The following is a 23,172-nucleotide window of genomic DNA, read 5'->3' on the forward strand; positions in this document are numbered from 1 at the left end:
GAGTGTTGTGTGTTCTTTTACAGCTTGTATATGTCAGCTGTTGTACACAGATTTCAAGTTTTTAATACTTTGTAATAAGGCAGTTCTCCTCTGGATAAATCCTGCAAGCCATCTGAGTCTCTGTTCTTAGGACTTCAAAGCCAACCAGCCCAGAGTAATTCATAATTACTAATTGCTAATATTACCATATATATAGCTGCTTTGGGAGGAAAATACATGTGTAAAACCAGAGTTTTGGGTTTTTTTTTCTTTTTCTTTTTTTTTTTTGGTAGGTTGATGTTTGCTCATGTCTGCCTGTTCAAGGGCCAGTGTCCTTGGAATCTGTGTGGCTTTTCTATCCTGTTGCTCTATGCACCATGCAGTCTTAATGCATGCTTCACTTCTGTACATGCTCTGTGACTCTTCTCCCTCTGACTGCCCTCACCTCCCATCTTTTATGTGTGAGTGTGTGAGCAATTGTGGAGAGTTGCTTTGATCAAGGTGTGGGAAGGAAGTAAAAAAAAAAACCCAATAACTTCAAAATAAAAGCATGCAAACTATATACAAAGATCCATAAAACCAAACCAATGAAAGACAGCATAAAGCAAGTTATACCCCGTAACACATAAAGTAGCGCATTGTTTGTACTGAATAACTTTACCCTCCCATTTAGCATTTTTGTGATTGCTGCCTCTTGCAAATGTATCTAACTTACTACCACTTGGTAAATCTGGCTGTGAGAGCCGTACCTGCAGCTTGAATTCTCCGTGGTTCTGAATGTGTTTGCTGGTCAATGTGACAGATCATAACACGCCAAAACGACCCACAAGCCACCGGGAAATTTCGGTGTACCCCCCATGCCCAGTTTATCTCTGCAGACATCATTTCTGCTTATCCAGCTCGGATAATCATCATGAAAAATCGTTGTAACTCTTTTAATTTGATTTTACGCAGGTTGCATAGATAGATAGATAGATAGATAGATAGATAGATAGATAGATAGATAGATAGATAGATAGATAGATAGATAGATAGATAGATAGATAGATAGACTGCGTTTCTTGCACTATTTATGTCTACTTCCACTCGTTTGCAATTTGCTATAGAGGTTTTTGAGGCTCTTTAACTAAGCACCCACAAAATAAGATATTGTAGTTTGATTTCTAAAAGGTGTTAACGATAACAATATCTTCACCAGAAAACCACTTCAAAGTCCCATAAGTACTAGAAAATTTGCTTCACTAAAATTTTTATCAAACTAATTTTCAATTGTGCGCTGAGGACGAGCAAAACGAGAAAAGCACAAATCTGTCGACAAAGATATTAACTGAAACTGGACAACGTGGAATGGAGATTTTGTTTATTTTAACGATGTGTTTATGCTGTTCGTTTGTTTTTAAGCTATTTAATATATTCTCGTAGGAGAGGCAGAGCGGTCGGAGGACTGCAGGTGGGAACAAGCTCTTGTCGGCAAAATATGGACCATATTTGTATGGCATGTTAACTATAAGAGATGTCATTCACAAACACTTTCCAAAAAATGTCAAGCTAACTCCCACGGGTGTCTTGGGGGCAACATCAAGAATAATATATAAAGTTACAACTGTTCATCATCATATGTGAACGCCATGAAAACTGAACCCAACAATAAGAAAGGATAATCAAGCTTGCGCTTGAAAAACATCGTCAACTATTTCAGGTAGGGGAAAAGTCAGTGCTGGAACCAGTTTTGAAATCTGGTGATCCAGTTTTAAATTCTTTTTAAGTTTCACCTGAGCAAAAATATTAAAGTCATGGTGGCGTGTCTATCGTACACCTCTTGCTGATGAAGCGCTTGTTGGGTGTAAACGTGTTGGGCAAGCACACTGATTGTGTCTTCATACATGCCATATTTTTAGACTATATCATGTGGGGGTGTGGCTTTAAAACAGCTTAAATTCTTCAGTTTTTTCCCTCTTGAATTTCATTCTCATATTCAGGCACTCAGATTCTACTAAAAGGCTTCCAAATGTTTCCTCTTTGGGGTCTAGGATTTGGTAGGTTGAAATCGTTTACAAAATGACTTTAGGATTATTTGAGATAAATTCTATTTATTTGATTCTCTACCTACATATATATACTTTTAATAATGCTTATATGTCCATTTCAGCCTGGCTGATTTTTGGCTTAACCACTAATTCTGGTGAGTTTTTCTTTCTTTTTTTTCTTGTTTTTCGTGTGTGTGTGTGTGTGTGTGTGTGTGTGTGTGTGTGTGTGTGTGTGTGTGAGAGAGAGAGAGTTTGATTGAAGGGTCACTTGATCACTATTTCCACACAGCTGATATAGATTTTTTTTTTTAATTTCCGGGACTGCTATGTTGTACGTCTGTGCATATATATGTTTGTGTTTAAGAGGCAGACGATAGATGGAGTCATATAAATACTGTATACGAGTTACAGGTTCTAAGGCTGCATGTATTTATACATAATGCGCCATGTCAATTTGGCATCATTGTTTTTAAGAGCAGATAAGTGGTTTTAAGTCTCATGTGCGTGATGACGCAATAAGCACTGTCACGCGCATGATACTTTTATCTACTAATTTATTGAAGAACAACTCCAAGTTTGTGGAAACTGTGCCTTTGGTATTATTTTCTTCTCTTGCCTGAAACCCTCCTTCTAATGTCTCTGGTGTGCATTTTGCCGTGACGTAGAATTTTACAGTGATGATGCTTTGGGAAAGAAAAAGGGCAATCCGTTTGTTTGGGTGACATGTGGGTGGAGGCGCTTGGCTGATACTCGCATTTGAAGAAACCCCAGCTCACTCTTGTGCTGTTCATTAAAGCACAGTGAATCATCTGTAACCAATGTAATTATTGAATGATTGATAGCTTTAGAAGCAACTGAACTATGCAATATTTAAGCAATCCCAGTATTACTTTCATATGGAGATTAACAAAATTACTATCAATCTAGATGATTGTTGAAATATGAACAGAGTTTACTCTAATTGTATTTGCCAGTACTCACACTTTTGATCTTGTGCTTGCTGACAGAGCCTGCAGTGGGAGCTAATGCAACCTCCAGAAAGGACTGTAATCGGTAGGTCGCTCCCTCTTCACTCACTGTGTGTATGTGCACAGGTGTTCTCCTTTTATAATGGGGAAAAAATGCCTGAACCCTGAGGAAAAAAGGAACTTCCCATTGAAAGTGTTTTGGAATTTCCTGCCTTTTTGGAAATCCACCCAGACACAAGGGATATCAATGGAAAGCCCAGGATGTCCTCTATTTAGTACAACAGGACTTAGAAGGGTAGCTCAAATAAGTCAAAAGACATTGACTAAAAACAAATGTCCATTACATAGGACATAAATGTATAGGCTGGTTCTCAGTAAGATATTTTTTTCTTTTTTGGAATGCTCAATTCAGTTTCACTAACCACACACAACCTGTTTAATGTCAGACTTAAAGAAACTCAAGAACAGAGGCAAAATAAAGCAACTGAGTAATCTATCAGTCTGGAGAGGGTTAAAAAGGAATTTCTCAGGTTTTGGGACTCCGCCAAACTATGGTGAGAGCCATTATGAACAAAAGGACAAAACAGTGGTGTACCTTCCCAGGAGTGGCTGGCCTACCGAAATGATTCCTAGAGCATATCTGGTGGTCACAACAAATAAAAGACAACATTTAAAGACCCACAGGATTCACTTGACTCACTTAAGTTTGGTGCTCATTATCCAACAATAAGAAAGAAATTGGGTGAAAAAGTGGCATCCATGGTGGAGCTCCAAAGACAAAACTGTTGCTCCAAATAAACCTGTAGTGGCAAATTTGTCTCCCAAGATTTGAAAAAATAATTCTTCCACTTGTTAAGTCTTCCACTCTACAATTTGAATATGCATCATCAGCCAAGTTCAGAAACTCTGTTTTTTAAGTAGAAGGGATTTTAAAATGCGATCGAGTAAGTCATATTTTTAAGTAAGCACATGCTCAACATGGGTGTAGATGTGTGTATGCAGTAGCATGTACTCACAGATTATGGCTACTCATTTTAACATTCTGAGTGTTAAGTGTTTTCATATCAGTCCATCAGAGGTCAGTATTGCATGGGATTATGAAGGAGTCTAGCTGTAAAATGTTTTTTATATTTATACGTAATTTATGTACTTTTATGTCAGATGAATAGAAATGAGTGTCAGGGATAATGTTTTTGTCTTCTATGCTTTTCAGAAGAGACTGCAATGGAATACAGTATGACATCCAAGAGGCTGTTTGCTGTGAAAATAAGCTTCACCCTGGTGTAAGTCTATTTTGCTGTGGAAAGGAGCCTTACAATTCTGGAACAGCCACTTGTTGTAAAATACAACATGGACACACCACCACAGGTAATCAACTTGTAAAACAACTAACAAAAGAATGATTAAAATTCAAAGTGGAAATTTGACTTTGTGATCTTGCAAGAAATTGGGCACCTTAACAAGGTGAAAATGAGAATTTAATAATGTAAGTATTAGTTAATGGTGTGATGAGCATAAAAAGGTTTAAAGCAGCAGCTTCACTTATGGGGAGATCGTGGCTCAAGAGTTGGGAGACGCCTTGTAATCGGAAGGTTGCCGGTTCGACCCCCGGCTTGGACAGTCTTGGTTGTTGTGTCCTTGAGCAAGACACTTCACCCGTTGCTTACTGGTGGTGGTCAGAGGGCCCGGTGGCGCCGGTGTCCGGCAGCCTCGCCTCTGTCAGTGCGCCCCAGGGTGGCTGTGGCTACAATGTAGCTTGCCATCACCAGTGTGTGAATGTGTGTGAATGGGTGGATGACTGGATATGTAAAGCACTTTGGGGTCCTTAGGGACTAGTAAAGCGCTATACAAATACAGGCCGTTTACCATTTATGGAACAAGATATTACTCCAATGTTGGAACTGCAGTTTGTGGAACATTTGAACTGTATTGGACTAGAAAACTTAATACTGTGTAACCTTAACTGAATAAACTGGAAACTTAAAAATTATTGTAGCTACTGTCCTGCTAACATAAATAAACCATGTGCAAAGACCATGCTTTGGATTTCCTTGGGGTTACAAAGTGCCTCATGGAGATTAGAAACAGCCAAATACAAAAGATTAAAACAAAACTTTTAAAAAAGAGCTTTTAAAAAGACCATACTAATAAGACTATGATGATATATGATTCGTCCATGGATTCATCTGTTAGCACTTAAACTAAGTTAGGTATTTTCATTTTCATTAATTCAAAGCTGCTGCAACAGTCCTTTTTTACTGCTCTGAGTACGTCACTCACACTGACATTCTGCGCAGTAAGCAGATGAAGGGCTTTTAAAAAATGTCAGTGAGGAAATTTTCTCTGAGTCATTCACTTCTCCCAAGAGTTAATGGCTCCAGTGCATGATTAAACACTGCGAAAAACACTGGTGCCAAACCACCACAGTCTTTATCAAAAACATGTTTTAAACCCTCAAGAGTTGTGGTTGTGTTTGTTGTGGTTGGTTTACGTAAAAGTGAAACACCCCTAGCTATTTTTAGATTGAGCTTTGGGACTCGTGGAACTTGTGAACCTTCTAGTACTGAGTTAATGCACTTACCATGACACACTTCCAGCTGTTACACAGGGTCTAAGTGAAAAGGTGTCCAAGTGCTGTGACCTGAAGGCGTACAACCCAGTCAATGAAATATGCTGTCAATCAACCATCGTAGCAAAACCTGGACCAATGGCTGAATGCTGTGGTAAAGGTGAGCAGAACTGAACACACTGATGAAAAACATCACATTATAACCCTATACCAAGGAAAGTTAACTGTCCAGTTAAAAGAACCTATGAAAATATACAAATTGTTTTGGAGAAGTTTAAATATAATGAGAAAATGTGATTTTATCACAGAATTTTCTGGAAAATAGCAGAAAAGTTTTATTTTAATGTAGTGCAATTGCTTATTTAGTAGAATAATTCAGTAGTACAACATTTGTAGGAGGTAGAAATATAATGAATCACGATGGTCTTTTCCACAGAGCCTTATGATAAGGACAAGCAGTTGTGCTGTGGTCCGAATGAGAGCAAGATGATTCTGATGAGGAATTCCAGTCACCACCAATGTTGTGGTCACAACCAGTATGACACAGAGAATCAGTGCTGCTGTTCAAATGAGGAAAGCGTGGAGATACAATCGAAGGATTCATTCTGTTGTCTCAAGGACTTTGGTGTATCTGCAGGTCAGTTCAGGACTTAACTGCATGTAACACTGTGTGGGACCAATCTAATGGAAGTTGATGCAGTTTGAGTCACTGTACAAATCAGTCTTAAGGGGGGCAGTCTTGGGGGGGGGGGGGCGGGGGGGGGAATGATTGACTAGAAAGTATGCAAGCAAAGACAAATTAGTAAACCTGCCCCAACCATGTGCATTTTCCTAACTTGCAATTCAAAAGCAAACAAACAAACAAAACCGTTTCCTGAGCAAATGTGTTATTTTCTGTTTTCCCTCATGCAATCTCTTTGTCTAAAAGTTATTATACCGTAGTTATGTCAAACCAAAAGCTCTATAGGTCATTAACACTGGAACTCCAGTGTTAATTTTGACAGCAAATCTTGACTTTGTTTTAGTCAGTCTGTTGTCTTGTCATTTACGTTTAGTTATAAGTTCAACTAAAAGTAAAAGAATTTGGAAGCCTATTTTTAGTCAACTAAACATCATGAGATTGTAGTTAACTATATCTGAAGTTGATTCAGTTGACTAAAATACAAAGTGTAAACGTTCGCTGTGATTTTAACAGTGTTTCACACGGTTTAAAAAGTGTCCTTTGTTCTTTGTCATTGAATGCCAAATATGCATGTACTTACTCATCTCTCCCTCCAAAGCATTGACATTTCTTTCATGAGAAACAGGGAGCATGGGAGCAAATTATGGTATTTATTCCCTCAAATAAGTTGTACAGTTTCTTGGAGACAGATCAAATGTGCACATTCCTCACATTCCGCAGAAGAAATTTGTTTAAGTTTGGGAACTGAAATAGAATTTGTACAAGGAAATGGCTAATGACATCAGACCAGACAGCACAACAAAAGAATTCAGGTCACCTGATCCAGCCCTAATTATATGCTTCATTTAAAAGAAAAGTTTTTAACCAAATTTTTAGAGGGTCTGTGTTTTATTCTATTCGGACTCATTCAATTTAATTTTCAATTATGTTTTATTTATTTTGCCCTAAATCACAACAACAGTTTCCTCAAGGTGCTTAAATTGTTAGGTGAAACCCTAAATAAGAAAACAGAGAGAACCCTAACAGTCATATAATCCCCTATGAGCAAGCGCTTTGGCAACAGTGGGAAGGAAAAACTTTGCTTTAACAGGAAGAGACGTCCATCAGAGCCAGGTTCAGGGAAGGGTGGCCATCTGGCGTGACCATATGGGGTGAGGAGAGGAAGACAGGACAAAACACATGATGTGGAAAAGAGCCAAAGATTAATAATAACGAAAGCAGAGTAGAGTATAAATACATTAGTGGAAAATGTGACTGAAGAAGAACTACTCAAGGCAAGATTCAAGGTCAACTGATACAGCCCTAACTATATGCTTTATCAAAAAGAAGAAGAAGAAGTTTTCAACCTAATCTTTGAAAGCAGGGAGGGTGTCTGTCTCCCAAATCTGTCCCCCACATATGAGAGTCCTGAAAGCTGAAGGCTCTGCCACCTATTGTTCTTCTTCTAAAGGAATTTTATGCTGGTTACTATGAATGATGCGTGTATTTTGACCTGGTCTTTGCCTCTACAGCTCCTTTATGTGGAAATACAACCTTCAACATGCATACGCATTTATGTTGTCAGTCAACTGTTGTTGCCAAATCTTCACCACAGCACAGATGTTGTGATAAAGGTAAGCAGAGCTGATCAAAATACAAGTATTTCACTATAAAAAATATTTAAATGTATTTAAATGATCTGTTGTATGAGGAACATATAAAACCTGTTTTCTTAAAAAAGTTTAACATTAACTTAATTATACACTATATGCATTTCATTTTCTAGTATCTGGTTCTTTTTCCACAGGGACATATGATGTGGAAAAGGAGCTGTGTTGTGGTCCAATTAATGATAAGAAGATCCTTAAAAGGAACTCTACAGATCACCAGTGCTGTTATCATGATCAGTTCAACACAAAGACTGAGTGCTGCTGTTGGAAAAAGGAAAGTGCTGAAGTACAATTGAAGAATTCATCTTGCTGTTCAGAGGAGCCAGCTGTGTTTGAAGGTCAGAACTTGTCTAATACAATTTCATGCACATCTTAGAAATTACATTTGATATTCAACTGAATTTCAGTTGGCATTTTGTATCTTTGCAAAATTCTAGTTGGTGGAAAAAGGCTACATTTACTCCATGATATGGAGCTGGTGTTGTGATTTTGGGATGGCAGCATGGACTGCTAAATCCAATAATCAGAATCACAATACTTTATGACGGCTCGAGGAAATGATGTGGTCACAGTTGATCCAAGTCATTAACTAGTAACCAGAACAATAAAAAAATCCTGAGCATTGTTCAGCAGATATTAAAAGACCTCAGCCACCTCTGTCTCTTCCTGAAGAGTGCAGTGGTGTTTAGCCCAGTCCAGTTTATTGTCAATGTGTACTCTAAGGTATTTATACATACTATGTCCACATGGAGTCCCTGGATTGAAACAGGGGTCACAGGTTTCATGATCCTCCTAAAGTGCACAATCAGTTCATTGTTCTTTGTAATGTTGAGCTGCAGATAATTCTGCTTGCACCACATGACAAAGGAGTCCATGTGTGGTCGAGTACCTGGTACTCTACGTCAATGTATCACCTTCACTGATGCATTCAACCACCGGAGACTCATCAGAAAACTTTTGAAGGTCTCTGTGCAGTGTCTCCCATCAGTGGTGTAGAGGGTGAATAGCCCCAGTGTTGTTGATCATCTCGTCAGACACAGTTTTGAAGACACACATGCTATGAACCTTCAGCCAGGTAATCAGCAATCCAGGACACAAGAGAGGCATCTACCTGCATTGCTGTCAGCTTCTCACACAGGATGGTCAGCCTGATGGTACTGAATGCACTGAGGAAGTAAAAAAAAACATGACCTTCACAGTACTTGCTGGCTGATTCAGATGGGTATAGACATGGTTGAGCAGGTAGATGACGGCATTATCCTGGAAAGGTTGGTAAGCGAATTGAAAGAGGTTCAGATATGGAGCTGATCAAGGATGAGTCTTTCCAGGTTCTTGATGTGGTCACTGCCACCAGTCTACAATGACCAGAAAAACAGTTTGGTCATCAATTCAATTTAGTTTTCTATATAGCATCAATTCATACCAACCTTTGTTTCAAGGCATGTTATGTTTAACCCACTATCATGGCAAAATGTGACGTTGGGTCCACCATGTCCACTCGCGGTTTGCCTGTCCAATCGGTTGGGGTTATCAGGTCGCTATATTGCAAGGTAAAGAACCTATAATATTAGAAAGAAACCCCAACAATTACACATTATCCTATAAGCAAGCACTTGGCAACAGTGGTACTTTTACCAGGAAGAGCTCTCTAGCAGAGCCAGACTCATGAGAGGCACCCAGCTGCCACAACTGGTTGGGGTGAGGGGATAGAGAAGAGAGAACCAACAAAAGAAACAATATGGGAGAGAAAGCCAGAGTTTAATAATTACTAATGATTAAATGGTAGTAGTGTATTAAGGATTAAAATGGAAAATGAGAGATAAAGATGAATGGAGGACAGTTAGTGAACCAGGGAATGCAGACTGGTTAGGAGGAAGTGAAGATAGCTATGAAGAGGATGAAGAAGGGGAGCACAGGTAAAACAAAGGATGACAAGTAGATAGTCTGAAAAGGAACAAAATGAAGCACACCCTAAATATACACACAAGGTAATGAGGGAAATGCACAACAGGAGACACAGCTGAACCTAATTAGACATGGTGAGACAGGGAGACTTAAGGAGCTAGAAACACAGAAACTGAGAGACTAGCAATGATAAATCATGAGGAAATCAAAGATTAACAAGAATAATACAAAACACTGGGCCACCGTCCCAGAACCATAACTCCTTTAGATGTATGAAGGTGTCTAGGGTAGAGGGCAGCGGTTTTTTTAAACAGACTGACAGTATGATCCTAGAGAGTGATTGAAGGCCTGAGGAAAGGATAAGAAGTGGATAGGCACTAATTTTCAAGAACAAAGGTAAACCACAACCATTAAATAGCAACTACAGAAGGATAAAGTTGATGAGCTATATCATCAAGCTGTGGAAAAGAGGTTAAGAGGAGAGGTGATGATCCGTGAGCTGCAGTTACTGCTTCATGCCAAATAAAGCATTACAGATTCAGTGTTTGCTTTGAGACTGTTGATGGAGAAGTATAGAGAAAGTCAGAGGAAGCTTCAGTATGCATCTGTAGATCTACAAATCAGGGATCTGCTCTTAGCTCCTTCTTGCTGACCATGGTTATAGACAGGACAACAGGTCAGCCTGAGTTCAGGCAGTGCTGTGAACTATGTGCTCTGTAGTGAGAGAGTGAGGAAAAGAGGTTGGAGACTTGGAGTTATGTCCTGGAAAACAGATGTTAGGCAGGATGGAGTGGGTGTCATGTCAATGAAAGACATTCCTCACTTCATTTAAAACAAAAGTTGCATTCAGGAGAAAAAAAAAAGTTACAAACCAGACGAGAAGGCATTTTACAATGTTAAATCTTTGAAATCTGTTTTAGACCTAAAGCTACATGGGTCTTGCATTTTAAAAACATAAAAATTAGTTCTGTCAGTGTTTATCTCATTAACATGGGGCTGCACAGCGCTAACGTGTTAACGAGCTAACTGCGCTAATGTGTTGACACCATGCAGCCCCACGCACAGGAGGATCTGCGCTAACTCACTAATGGAGATTTGTAGTTATTGCGTTAACGTCATTTTAACGAGATTAACGCTGACAGCACCAGTAAAAATGGAAGATTCGAAACAAATTCAGATGACATTTTTGTCTTGGATATAAAAAAAAATTGTGCTTACTCAACTTTTTAGTAGCAAATGTAATGTTTGAAAAAACTGTTTTTTTTAATACATTCCTGCCACCAGGGTGAATTAGGTTGAAGTCACTTAATGGTCCAAATACATTATCTCAGAAAATCTTATAGATCAGTAGTCAAGATGGGAGTTGGAGTTGAAAAATTCAGCTTTATTTGTTTTCTTCTTGATAGCACAGGTGTTTTTTTTATATCGAGATTATATCGAGAGTTAATGAATTTACTGTGTAGTGCACCTCTTTCTTTTTCTGTTTATGAGAGTCAATATCACTCATCCAAGAGTTTTTCTCTTTCCTTGTCTTCTATGTGACAGTAATCATCCAAATAACAGCATTTATGTGATTTATTTGATTATTTTATAGTCTTTATTACTATAGGCTTTACTGGGCCTCACAAACCACAGCAAAAACAATAATATGGCATATACTGTTTTCTTAATTTATAAATGTGCATGTAGCCACTTAAATAGGAGCAGTAGCATTCCAACATTAACTTACAAGGCCCAGTCAAAATTTCTGGTACCCATTCAAAGGGTGTATATTAGGGGTGCAACGATACACAAAATTCACGGTTCGGTTCGGTTCAGTTCGATACTTTGGTGTCATGGTTTGATATTTTTTCGATACAAAAAAAATGTTCATGCTTTTTTAATTTGTCATTTATTAAAATTATAAATATATATTTTAACTCAAACGTACAGTTTTTAAATTTAATGTTGCTGAAACAACAAAGGGATAAAATAATAAATCTATCTGATCGAGAAATCACTCCTCTTTGGAAAAGAGAGTTTATTACAGAGAAATGGCTCTTTCCAAAATAAAAGCTATACTGTACACTTCTTCTGGGCTATATTCTCAGCAGCATTAAACATATCAGGTCCCGTAAGGAGAATCATGTGCTAACGGTTGTCTAAATGACTCGGGTAAAGTTTGTAGCATGCATGCTTGTTGTTTTTGTCTGCTTCCACTTGTCTTTGCACTAGGATGTAGTGATGGGATTTCCGGCTCTTTTTAGAGATCCGGCTCTTTCGGTTCGGCTCACTAAAAAGAGCCGGCTCTTTCGGCTCCGAACCGGCTCTTCCAGCTCCGAACCGGCTCTTCAGGTTGTTTTGTTGCTTTAATTAATTTATTATTAACAATAATATAAAATTATGCACAAAAGGAATTACTAACGTAAAAAAAGTAGTTTTATTTATATATGTTTATATATAAATATATGCGGTGGCCCCTAGAAACAAAACACGTACAAACTCCAAAACACATTTCTAGCATGAACTGAACTTCCAAAGCAGCGCTACTAGATCACTTAAATTACACAATTGAAAGCATGAAAGCATATGTGTATTGTTTGTGTATTTATACACAGGCACTCATATATATTCAAATAATTTAAAAACCATGTTCATTTACCTGTTACTACCACACACCAAATCCGGTCGTTGGTACTTGCTGGCTTGTGTAGCCACTAGGTAACAAAAGCTCAACACTGCACCTAGCATCCTGGAGCACTTCTGTTGTCTTATGTACGTGTTTTGAGTTTTTATGTGCTTCTGAGTTTTTACGTGCTTCGGAGTTTGTACGTGCTTCAGAGTTCGTATGTGATTTGAAGTTTGTACGTGCTTTGTCTCTAGGGGCCACCGTAAATATACTTTTATTTATTCACTCCACATAAAATGTAATAAATAAATCATATAATACAAAAATCAACTATTCACATTTCAACTTTTAACAATTTAAATTTTCAGCTTTTTCCTTTTACAAATTTAAAGTGAAACAACACAATTAAATATAAATTAAAATATGAAAACAAAAAGAACATGCATATTCTCTGCCATGTGGACCTGCATGAATAAACTTTCTGAATCCTTTATCATCTGCAACTGAAAATAGTTGTGGATGATTACTATACCTTTCTAATGTGACGTTGTTGTCCCTGGCTCTCTTTCTCTCCCTCTGGCTCTGTTCTTGTGCTACTGAGTGTAACTACCGCCCCTCACCCCTCTTCCAAGCGTAAAGCACACGGCTCGCGTGCGGAGTGAAGCGAAAAAAAGTGCGAGAGAGAGGCTGAGAGAAAGAAAAAAAAAAAAACACGTGACGGCTCGCGATAAGGAGCCGGCTCGCATCGTTCACGTCAAAGAGCTGGCTCTAAGAGCCATTTTGTTCGCGAACGACCCATCACTACTAGGATGATGTTGGCATAAATGTGCAGTCATATTCGTTGTGTTCCCACTAGTGCTGTCAGTGTTAATCTGAAATGAGGTTAACGCCATAACACGGCAAATCTCCGTTAACGAGCTACCGTGGATCGCCCCGTGCGTGGGGCTGGACGGCGTCAACACGTTAAGGCACTAGTTCCCACCCATGTAATTGAGCATTGCGTGGCACATCCGACATAGTGTTTTACTTTTGTCCATGACGCGCTTACCTTCAGGGTCATACGTCACATGAAAACCAAAATAGTTCCAAAGGCCAGATCTGAATGAGGGTGGGGGAGGTTCAATTTGCCATGTTGCAAGGAGAGCTTAACTTCTGTCTTGCTAGCTTGTGCTGCGCTCAGTGGATCTGCGCTCAACAGTGCAGCCTAGGCGGAGTAGTCGAACGCAGCATCGTCAGAAGAAAGGTTGATCAAATAAATTAAAAATTTTGTATTGTTCGATACATATGCGAACTGAACCGAAAGCACTGTATCGAACGGTTCAATATCAATACGAGTATTGTTGCACCCCTAGTGTATAGTGTAAACTAGGGATGGGAAGCCACAGTGTTTTCTTGCTGGCTTTGGTTTCAGATTCATTTATACTGAATTCCTACATGCAGTGCACAAGAAGGGCAAAGATGGATGTGTTTATTATGTTATTTTGGCAAAAACAAATTTAAAAAAACACAACAAAAGACCGCAAATCCTCTTTTCCATTGATAATTCATCCCCAGATGTTCCCATCTACCCTTTCCACCCTCACACCCCTCCTTAGGTCAAAGCAAGTCCAAGGTGGAAAACCAAGTCTGCTGTGATGGCTGTGCATCTGTGCAGAAGCCTTGGATCAATCAAGTAATGCACTCAATACATTGTTTGCTTTTCCCAGGCCTGCCCAGCTGGCTGACTTTTTTCTATTAATGCAAGTCAAAATGCTTAATCTCTAGAAAAATCTAATTGTTTCCAGTGAAGGCTATAAGCTATAAGCACTGTTTTCAGCTTTCAGCTCTTTTTCTTTTGCTTACAGAATATAATAGAATATAATAGAATATAATAAGTCCATTCTGGCAAGATTTTTAATGAGATAATTGATTAGAAAGAATTCTGGATAGCACAGGTCCAGAATTAAAGGTAAATTTGAGCAGGATTCAATTGCTGCAAAGAACAATAGAATGTTCTTTACAGAACAATAGAATGTAGAGTTAACGGCAGTCAAACCCAGTGATCCCAGTGCAAAAAAGAGTGTGTTTTTGTACCACTTTGATGAGAAAGCTCGGAGCTCCACCCCGCTCCTTTTACATGGTTACTCAGGGTGTTTTCTATCTGATATATAGGATGTTTCTGCATTGCTGCACACATAACTGTTTTATTTCTGATTCTTCAAGTGCTGTGGGGACACACCGTGTGGCTCAGCACAACGTGGAGTTCTCTGTTGTAATAAGACCTTGTACGAGAACAGAGATGATGGAGATAAATGTTCAGAGACGGGTATTCCTTATGACCCGACTAAAGGGACCATATGTTGCTCTCAGTTTCATGGCAGCCCAGGACAACACTGCTGTGGGACAGAAATTTACCAGCCTGATGCTGAGATCTGCTGTAACGGACACAGGTGATTGTGTAGGTGTGTGTGTGTATCCTGAGGGACAGCTCAAGTCAAGCATTTTTGAGACAAAGTTAGAGAGGTGAGGCTGTTTAGGCATGTGCATTGGAGGGATTGTCGATATACTGGACAAAGAATGTTAAATCTGGAGCTGCCAGGCAGGAGAAAGACATTACTCTCACTTGAAGATTTATGTATGTACTAAAGAGGACATGCAAAGATTTGGTGCGAAAAAAAGAGGATGGTAAGGAATATCCAGTGTGGGAACTTCTAAAGGGATCAGCTGAAAGAAGAAATCTGTTTCGGGTTGTATTGTATTGCTGATGAAATCTGGTGAAACAAACTTCTTTCTTTTTTTAATTAGTTGGTATGTATTGCTGGATTGCATTTTGTCTCTCAGGACAGCTAAAGGGAACCACTTAATGTAATGTTTTCTGAGAGAGGGTGGAGGAAAACTCAGAAAGGAGTGGCATGGAAAAATAATTTTTCATGGAATGTATATGCGTCTGCGATACGCAAATGCTCCAGCTGTGCACAAACCCTATCCCCACTTTGTTTTCAGTGTGGTGACTTTAAAATGCACTGAGCTACTGTGCCAGAGAATTTCTGTCTCAGTCTGTGTAGTCTCTGACTGGGTTTGGTCCTGTTTTAGTTAAAGTTTATTGTTAAGGGCTATGTTCATGTGTGCATGTCTTTTCATAATTATGTTCTTTGGCTTTCTTTTTAGAGGTTAGTATTTGAATTATCACCCTACTCAGCAGCAAATAGCATTAAGATTTCAGTTTTTTTCTTTTCATAGTTTGCTCTTTACAAGATGAACTGGTTGAATCTTGGCTGCTCTAATCAAGCTTATTTCCAGCTGGAGTAGCTGTCAAAGTGTGGGTGACAACACCTTTATGTTATTTTCTGGTTTTATGTTTTATTCTATTATCCATTCGATTGTTACATTGTTATGTCTGTTTTTTGTGTTTTATTATAAATTGATTTTCATCTGTAAAATTGCTTAATAAGTACATTTTACTTTTACTTACTAACAGCGTCAGCATTACACATAGCCATATCCAGCAGCCACTACCTTAATTATAACTAAGCAAGCAGCTAATGTGGCTGCAGGGTAACTGCTAAGATTAAATGGCTGACATTAATATGATAACTCCATAGCATGTTACTGTTGATGAAACAGAAGCATTACTGATGTCACAAAATAAATTGATGTTCCATGATGTGAACATTATCAACAGTTTATGTTCAGCTGCTAATGAGGGGAGCATCTATGTATGCCTATCTTTAGCAGTACTGTCTGAAGTTGCACGTTCACTGGAGGAGGTGCAGACAGCAGTTTGGTATCGATATTGTTGGAGATAAAATTATAATTTATTATTAATTTTCAGTATTTTCATCTGAGTTAAGTATAGATGAAAATCCTTTTTTTCCTGCCAACACTCTGTTGAAGAAGTTAAGAAGGTATTTTCCAGAGTGAGATCCAGTTAATACATAAGACAAGAGTCATCTAATTCAGAATCTTTTCGGCATACATCTTTATCACTGTCCTTATTGAATCATAACGGTTACCTCTGTTTTCCACCCAGACATTCCAGATCGGAAAATATTCACTGCTGTGGGATTAAAGCCTACAACATTAAAGACCCACAGAGGAAGTGCTCTGCAGGAACACTGTACAATCTGACACTGTTAGATGAGCATGGACAGGATGCACAGTGTTGCGGATCCCTTCTGCAAAAGCAACAGGTAGAGTTAATATTACTGATGCTATCTCAAGATCTACTCTTTGTTTATGTAATCATGTCTTACACCTTTTTAGGTCATAAGATCTTAGAGTAGAAGAGAATGGAATAGAATAGAATTCAACTTTATTGTCTCTCCTACAACATGCAATGATCCAAGCACACTCTGTGGGAGGAGGTATGCAAAATATGGAGAGGGGCTTCCAACCAGTGCAGATGTGCTCCCATGCAGTCCTCAACCCATCTATCTTCTTAGCTAAAAATGTAACTATTAACATCCTTGAAGGCGCATGCCAATGCACAGCTGCGTTTTGTTCTGATGTACTGCCTTTCCTATGTTGTGACATGTGGACAATGGTCCAAGGACACTTTGGGGGAGGAAATGTGCAAAATACTTTCACAGGAGGCTTGGCTGCTGTGAGGAAGGAGAGGGAGAGATGAAAGGGTGGCTGCTGTTGCAGGTTTAAGCCTTGATTATAATGTTACAAAGATGGACATGGATACCTGGAGACTTAACAGTGGTCATTCCTCTTACACTTCTTTGAAGTCCGCTTGATGTCTCCCACCTGGGTATATGATGAGTCAGTACATTGTCTGCAGATGTTCCTAGTACACATGGACCATAATAAACCAAAGCTTTCAAACAAGAAGTTTCGTGGTGTCGGTGAGCTGGACCCATAAGCCCCTTTACCATTAGTACCTACTTGGATTGACTTAGCATGGTTTGTCACAGTTTCCAGGGTTTTCCATTAGGTCCAGGTGCTTTTTTAGTAGCTGCTCGGCCCGGATTCCAAGCAATCCAAACAGGTACTAAAATATGACGTCATCAGACTGGTTGCCACAAATTGGGTGGTAGGTAGCAACACTTGATGAGTCATGAGAGTATCTCGTTTGCGAAAATCCATAGTCTGCTTCGAAGTCCACCTAAGTCCACCTGTTGGAGCATTTGTGTCGCATATCAATTGCAATGCGCAATGCACAGATATGTTGCTATGACAACAAGCACACAAATAAGGTACTAGTGGGTTGTAATGGAAAACCACTCAATCCGAGTCAAGTTGTTTCGATTCGTAGAGAGTTGATCCGAGTATGTTCTAATGGAAAAGGGGTTATCGAGTCACACGTTAAAAAAAATTGACTTCGCTCATTGGCCCACTCCAAACTGCTTTCAACTCCACTGCCGTTGGTTGGCTTTAAACCAGTGATAGTCTTTATGCCAACCAGACTTCCTTCCCTCACAAGAATTTCCTCCACAGTTTAGGGATAAAACATCCAAACAAAAGCTAAAAAATGTACTCTGTGCTGTGCATTACAGTGCTCAGATTGTTACATAGGAGAAACCTAAAAATCCCCCAGATGCATGGTACAACACAGGAGAGCCAAGTCATTAGGATAAGACTCAGCTGTACATTTATAACTAAAGGAGAACAGACACTCATTTGAAGATCCCACCAGAAAAACAGTTGGTTTAAGAGAGGAGCAAAGCAGTCCAATGACGATCACTGAATAGAGGTGGTGGTCTATGACACCAACTATCAGACAGTCTTGAAATCCCTTCCCTGGTGTTTCAAACCACACTTGAAGCACACCTTGAACCATGTGATCTTAATAACTCACATGATTGCATGGTGGGGTAGTGTCTTATAAGAGATTCACACTTTGGCTTTAATTGCCATAATGACACTGCTAGATTTGCACACATTTGCTGCCATTGAAGTCACTTAAGACTAACTTGGACTGGATTACTGTGAATCTACACAGACATATAAAGCTTATTTTAGCTGATGTAGCAACATTACTGGGTGAACTTGACATTAACTAACACATTCCTCAAAAACTCCAAACAATTATGTTTTTATTAAATATAAAGAACACTGTGTCTTTTTAAAACCAGGACATTTGTTGCTCAAGTGAGGACAGAGAAGTGCTATACTCTGCTAAGACGGGATTCAGATGCTGTGGTCACCTCTTACTTCAACACCACCCTGTGGTCATGCTGTGCTGAGCGGCTGAGATCAATCCATGAACCAGGACAGGATCGGAGAAAGATGAATAATGGTCTGTCATTTCTACTTAAAAGTCCTCTCACAAAGTAGAACTAAATTTTGTGTCATTTGAACTTAATAGCACAGCTTAGATCATGTATTTCACCTGTTCTGTGCCTATAATGTTCTTTTACAGAATCCAGACTTCAATCAGTGAATAATATGAACAAAACTGATCTTTGCAAAAAAAGTAGGACATCAGTCTATATGTAAATTTAAAAAACAAAACAAAACATTGGAGCAAATGCTGTTTAGGAATTAATGGGGGTTTGTAATGCAATGTATTTGTATGCGTCTCTTTTTAGTGCGCATCGGGACGGTGGAAAGTGTCTCTCTGCATAGCATTGTGTTCAAGAGCGTGCTGAAGATCCGTGGAAAGAAGGCCAAAGTGAAAGCGTTGCCTTTCCCTTATATCTTGAAAACAGATGACCACTGCAGCTCACCCAAACTGATTCCTGGGAAGACCTACTTCTTTAACAAAGTTAATGTTTTCACCGATTCCAACCATGACACTGTTCTTCAGTCACTCCACTTAATTTTTTCTAAGTGTTCACCTTAGATCACCAGTCGCTGATGGATACATATTACTTCTTACTCACACACTGATTTACATTTTTTCACAACAGCTATTACAGAGATGCGTTGTCACATAACGGTCTGTTACCCCTAAAACAATCAACCGTAAAGGTACTCATCATCATAAAAAAATTAAACCTGACATTTTACCAGCAATACCAGCAGCAAAGTTGGTGAAAACCAACCCAAAGAGATCTTTTCAGTTCATCATTGCTTTTCTTACTCATTCAGGCACAAAATATGACCTGTTTGCTTGGATTAGCATGCTTGAACATTGCTCTGGATCCCACGGATCTTCATGAGCTTTACTGATCTTTATTTTACCTTTTCAGATTTTTGAATAGGTTTGAGTTTGCATTTGCAGCAGTGTTGCACTGCCAAAATTTTAGGCCAGTCACTTTTTTTTTTCTACAAGGCGAGATCAGTTATTGTTGCACAAATAACAGTTGGAGTTTTTTTGTTTGTTTCTTTTAAAATTTTCTATTACACAGATTATGTAACTTGAGTAAAAAGAAAAACAAAGCTAGTTTGCCAGTAGCAGAGAACCATTTACCTTATTTAGAGACAATGCACAATATTACTGCAATACAGACAAATGTGATTTAAGTATACAATGCATTACTTTTTATATCACACCCACACTGCATACTTATTTCATTAAGAAAATCACATTGTGAAACAAAACAGCAGTATCAGTTATTAGTGATATTACTTATACATTGATATCAATATATTATACATTGTTTTTCAAATATTGCTTCACTTTTTACTTTACTCTGCCTGCATTCAGCCAAACCATGTTCCTCTTTGGTTTAAGATGACCCAAAAATATGGAGTTATTTTTGTGCCACTATTCTGAGCGCACGTAAAAAAAATTGCAGGTGCAAGAGTTGCATTTTGAGGAGAAATGTATTTTGAGCGGAGAAAAGCTAAATTTGAGTGAACAAAATTCATTGCTGCGTGCAAAAAATGTATTTCAGTGTTTACTATTATAGCAGCCCCTCTCGCTCAGTTTTTGCATTTGCGCTTGCTCTCAATGTGTTGCTTGTGCTCTCAACATTTCTGCCCGTGCACATTCAACTCTTTCTGTACACCGTTATATTTGTGCCACAAAACCAGCCAGTCACAGACTTGGATGCAAACAAATCTGATTGGCTGTTTTGGTCTCCAATCAGATTGGATTGGAGTCTGCGATGGAAATGCAATATCCCAGAATCCATTTCGTCCAAAACTCAAACGAGGCTGTGGCGGAGGAACACAGAGTGGCGGAGTTTGAAATATTACTCTTTCTGGTCACAAAATAAACTTTTAAGATATTTTCATGCGAGAATGGTGCTGTGTAAACTTCAGATATCTGCTTGATTTATCAAGACATCACATATTTACAAAAGTGCTCTAATGTTTTTGGAGATGCCTGATAGCCACCAGCTGACCGCATAGCTGGACTGGCCATTGGGCATACCGGGCATTTGCCCTGTGGGCCGATAATATTGGGGATTATTATTTTTATGCTTTTATTTTCTGATTCTTGCACTAAACTAAATTATAAATGGCGACTGTTTGCACATCATTAACCCATATAACTGAATGTATACATGTTCTATTAATGGCATTCTTTTATTTTTATTGATTAAGCTACTAGATGTACTCAACTTGCCATTTATCATGAAATATGCTTTAAGGACCCAAAAGACCACCCAGAGGTCACATTTAAATGTCTTGGGTTTGTTTACTTGTAACTACTAATTTTTGTTCTCCTTGGTTTAAGCTACATTTCTTTTATTTGGAATATGTTTGGCATGTATTTCACTGTATGTTTCTTCACAATATATAAGACACACCTTTAACCCAGAGGCACACAATTTTATATTTTGCATGTTTGAGTGAAATTGTAGGAGGTACTGTTCTTTTAAGGATAAAGCTTTGAATAAATAAATATAACAGCATGTTGTGTTTTATCTTATTGAATTGATGGTCTTTAGGTTGGTCTTGCAATTATTCATGGATCAAAAGATAGTTCCAGCTGGAGATGAAATGAACACAGAAATATGCTACTTTTTCAAAGTTGTGACTCTTGTGCCAAAAATCCCCTGAAATATAGATTTCAAAGTATGTGGGCTTAAAACACTGGATTTGTCGCCTCTCTGAATGACAGAGATGTACTCAGACGCTATAACTGTGTTAATGCTCTTGTAAATCTTTGGCCTCTTGTCCCCATGTAACAGCTGTCTGACAGAACATGCTGTATTCCCCTTGTTTCAGCTACTTGAGTGGACTCAGTAGATTTTTTAAGTTAGAGTCATTATAATACTGACAAGTCAAAGTTTATTGTATTTTTTAGTTCATGGGGAAGACATGTGTTTTATCAAAACTTTGTTCCTAAATCTCTCATTTAAGGTGTTGCATGTTGTCCATGTTGTTTACGTTGACTTCTCAACAACAAATGACATTAATGAAGGATTAATCCTTCGTTAATGTTTCAGAGAGCAAAGAAGGTGATTTTATTTTAGGTTTTACAACACTTGTTTGTGAAGAAATACATCTATTATCAAATAAGACCATCTCCCGTTTCACCTAAGACATGAAAACTGTCACAGGCAATGTTTGGAGTGTGTAGTTGAAGGGAATTGAGAAAAAAACAAACAAAAACTTAAATTGGGGACAGCTAAACATAAGCATATGAGATAAACAGAAAGCCCATTATAGAAACCTGAAACCTGGAGAAAACTCTGGACTTGGAAACACGAGAAGTACAGCAGTGGATGATGAACAAGAGATGATAAGCACGTGATGAAGAGCAGAGGTACGCAGATGAAGCATCGGGGATGACAAATGGACAATCTGACAAGGCGCAGAGGAAAGCACACACTATATATACACACACACAAGGTAAGGAAATGCACAACAGGAGGGAGACACAGATGAACATAATAGACATGACGAGACAGGGAGGAAGCAAAACAAAATGGATTAACGTAGGACACAGGTTGGCAAAGATAAACAGGATAACAGGATAAACAGGAACACATAACGCCGGAACAGAAACCGAGAGACTAGAAATAATAAATGAACTCAAAGATATAATAATTCAAAATATTAAACACTGGGTCACCGACCCAGGACCTTGACGAAAACAAACAGCCATCCACCCATGTTCTTCCACTTATTCAATAATTATTCACTAATATATCATAAAAAAATCCTCATCACTAACCTTTACTGTTATCAATATTAATTATTAATAATAATTAAGTCTTGAGGTACAAAATGTGCATCACCTAACATGCACATGTTTTAACTGTCGGAGGAAGCCAACAGTCCTCAGTAGATGTACAAAATGTGCAGTAGCTACAACAGCATAACGGTTTAAATATTTTCATTTTTCTGCATTCAGGGTCACTTATGGAAAGGTTTTTAAATTAGAATTCAAAATATAAAGATAGATGTTGCTGGGTTTAAAAAAAAGCATGCCTTGCAAGAACAAACAGACATGAAGTAATTACTAAAAGAAATGTTTTAAAAAAAGAATAAGATGAAAATTGCTCTCTCTTGTTGTATTCTGTTTGTTTGGGGGTGTTTTTCTGGTTATTGTTATTGGTGCAAGTAAGTGACTGTGTAGAAGAGAATTCAGGAAGGCTCCAAGCCAATGGTATGACTCTACCCTGGCGCCTTTTTGTTTAATTTTGGCACTCATGTTCATTTTGTTACATTCCAGTTAGTCCCAGATTTTCCAATGGAAAATGTTACAGTATTTACATGAGAGGGATTTCATACAAGAGGGAAAATACCAAACATATTACAGAAAAAATTGGCAGCTTTTAAGGACACAACTAAATACTTAACATTCCACTGAAGACTAGGCAAAGAGACCTGCTTCCTTATTTCCTCCACATTACTCATGAGAAAGAGTAAAAGCCCTCAGGGTGGATTTGAACCCAGATCTCTGCATTGGCCTTAGGCCCAGTGAGTTAAACCAGCACCAATATGCTCAAAATCCAT

At 38.5% G+C, this 23,172-nt stretch overlaps 1 pseudogene across 1 annotated transcript; it reads left to right on the forward strand.

Moving 5' to 3' along the window:
- Positions 1–1,961: 1,961 nt before the first annotated feature.
- LOC146503906 (uncharacterized) lies at positions 1,962–22,676 on the forward strand (annotated as a pseudogene). The gene is made up of 14 exons (XR_014868803.1): positions 1,962–2,015; positions 2,129–2,161; positions 3,014–3,059; positions 4,188–4,342; positions 5,572–5,703; positions 5,980–6,180; positions 7,737–7,838; positions 8,012–8,212; positions 13,983–14,059; positions 14,590–14,816; positions 16,397–16,556; positions 18,447–18,610; positions 18,734–18,787; positions 18,903–22,676. The product of XR_014868803.1 is annotated as an uncharacterized LOC146503906 (transcript).
- Positions 22,677–23,172: the final 496 nt, after the last annotated feature.

Source organism: Neolamprologus multifasciatus, chromosome 14, assembly GCF_963576455.1.
Source record: "Neolamprologus multifasciatus chromosome 14, fNeoMul1.2, whole genome shotgun sequence".
In the NCBI taxonomy this organism is placed as follows: Eukaryota; Metazoa; Chordata; class Actinopteri; order Cichliformes; family Cichlidae; genus Neolamprologus; species Neolamprologus multifasciatus.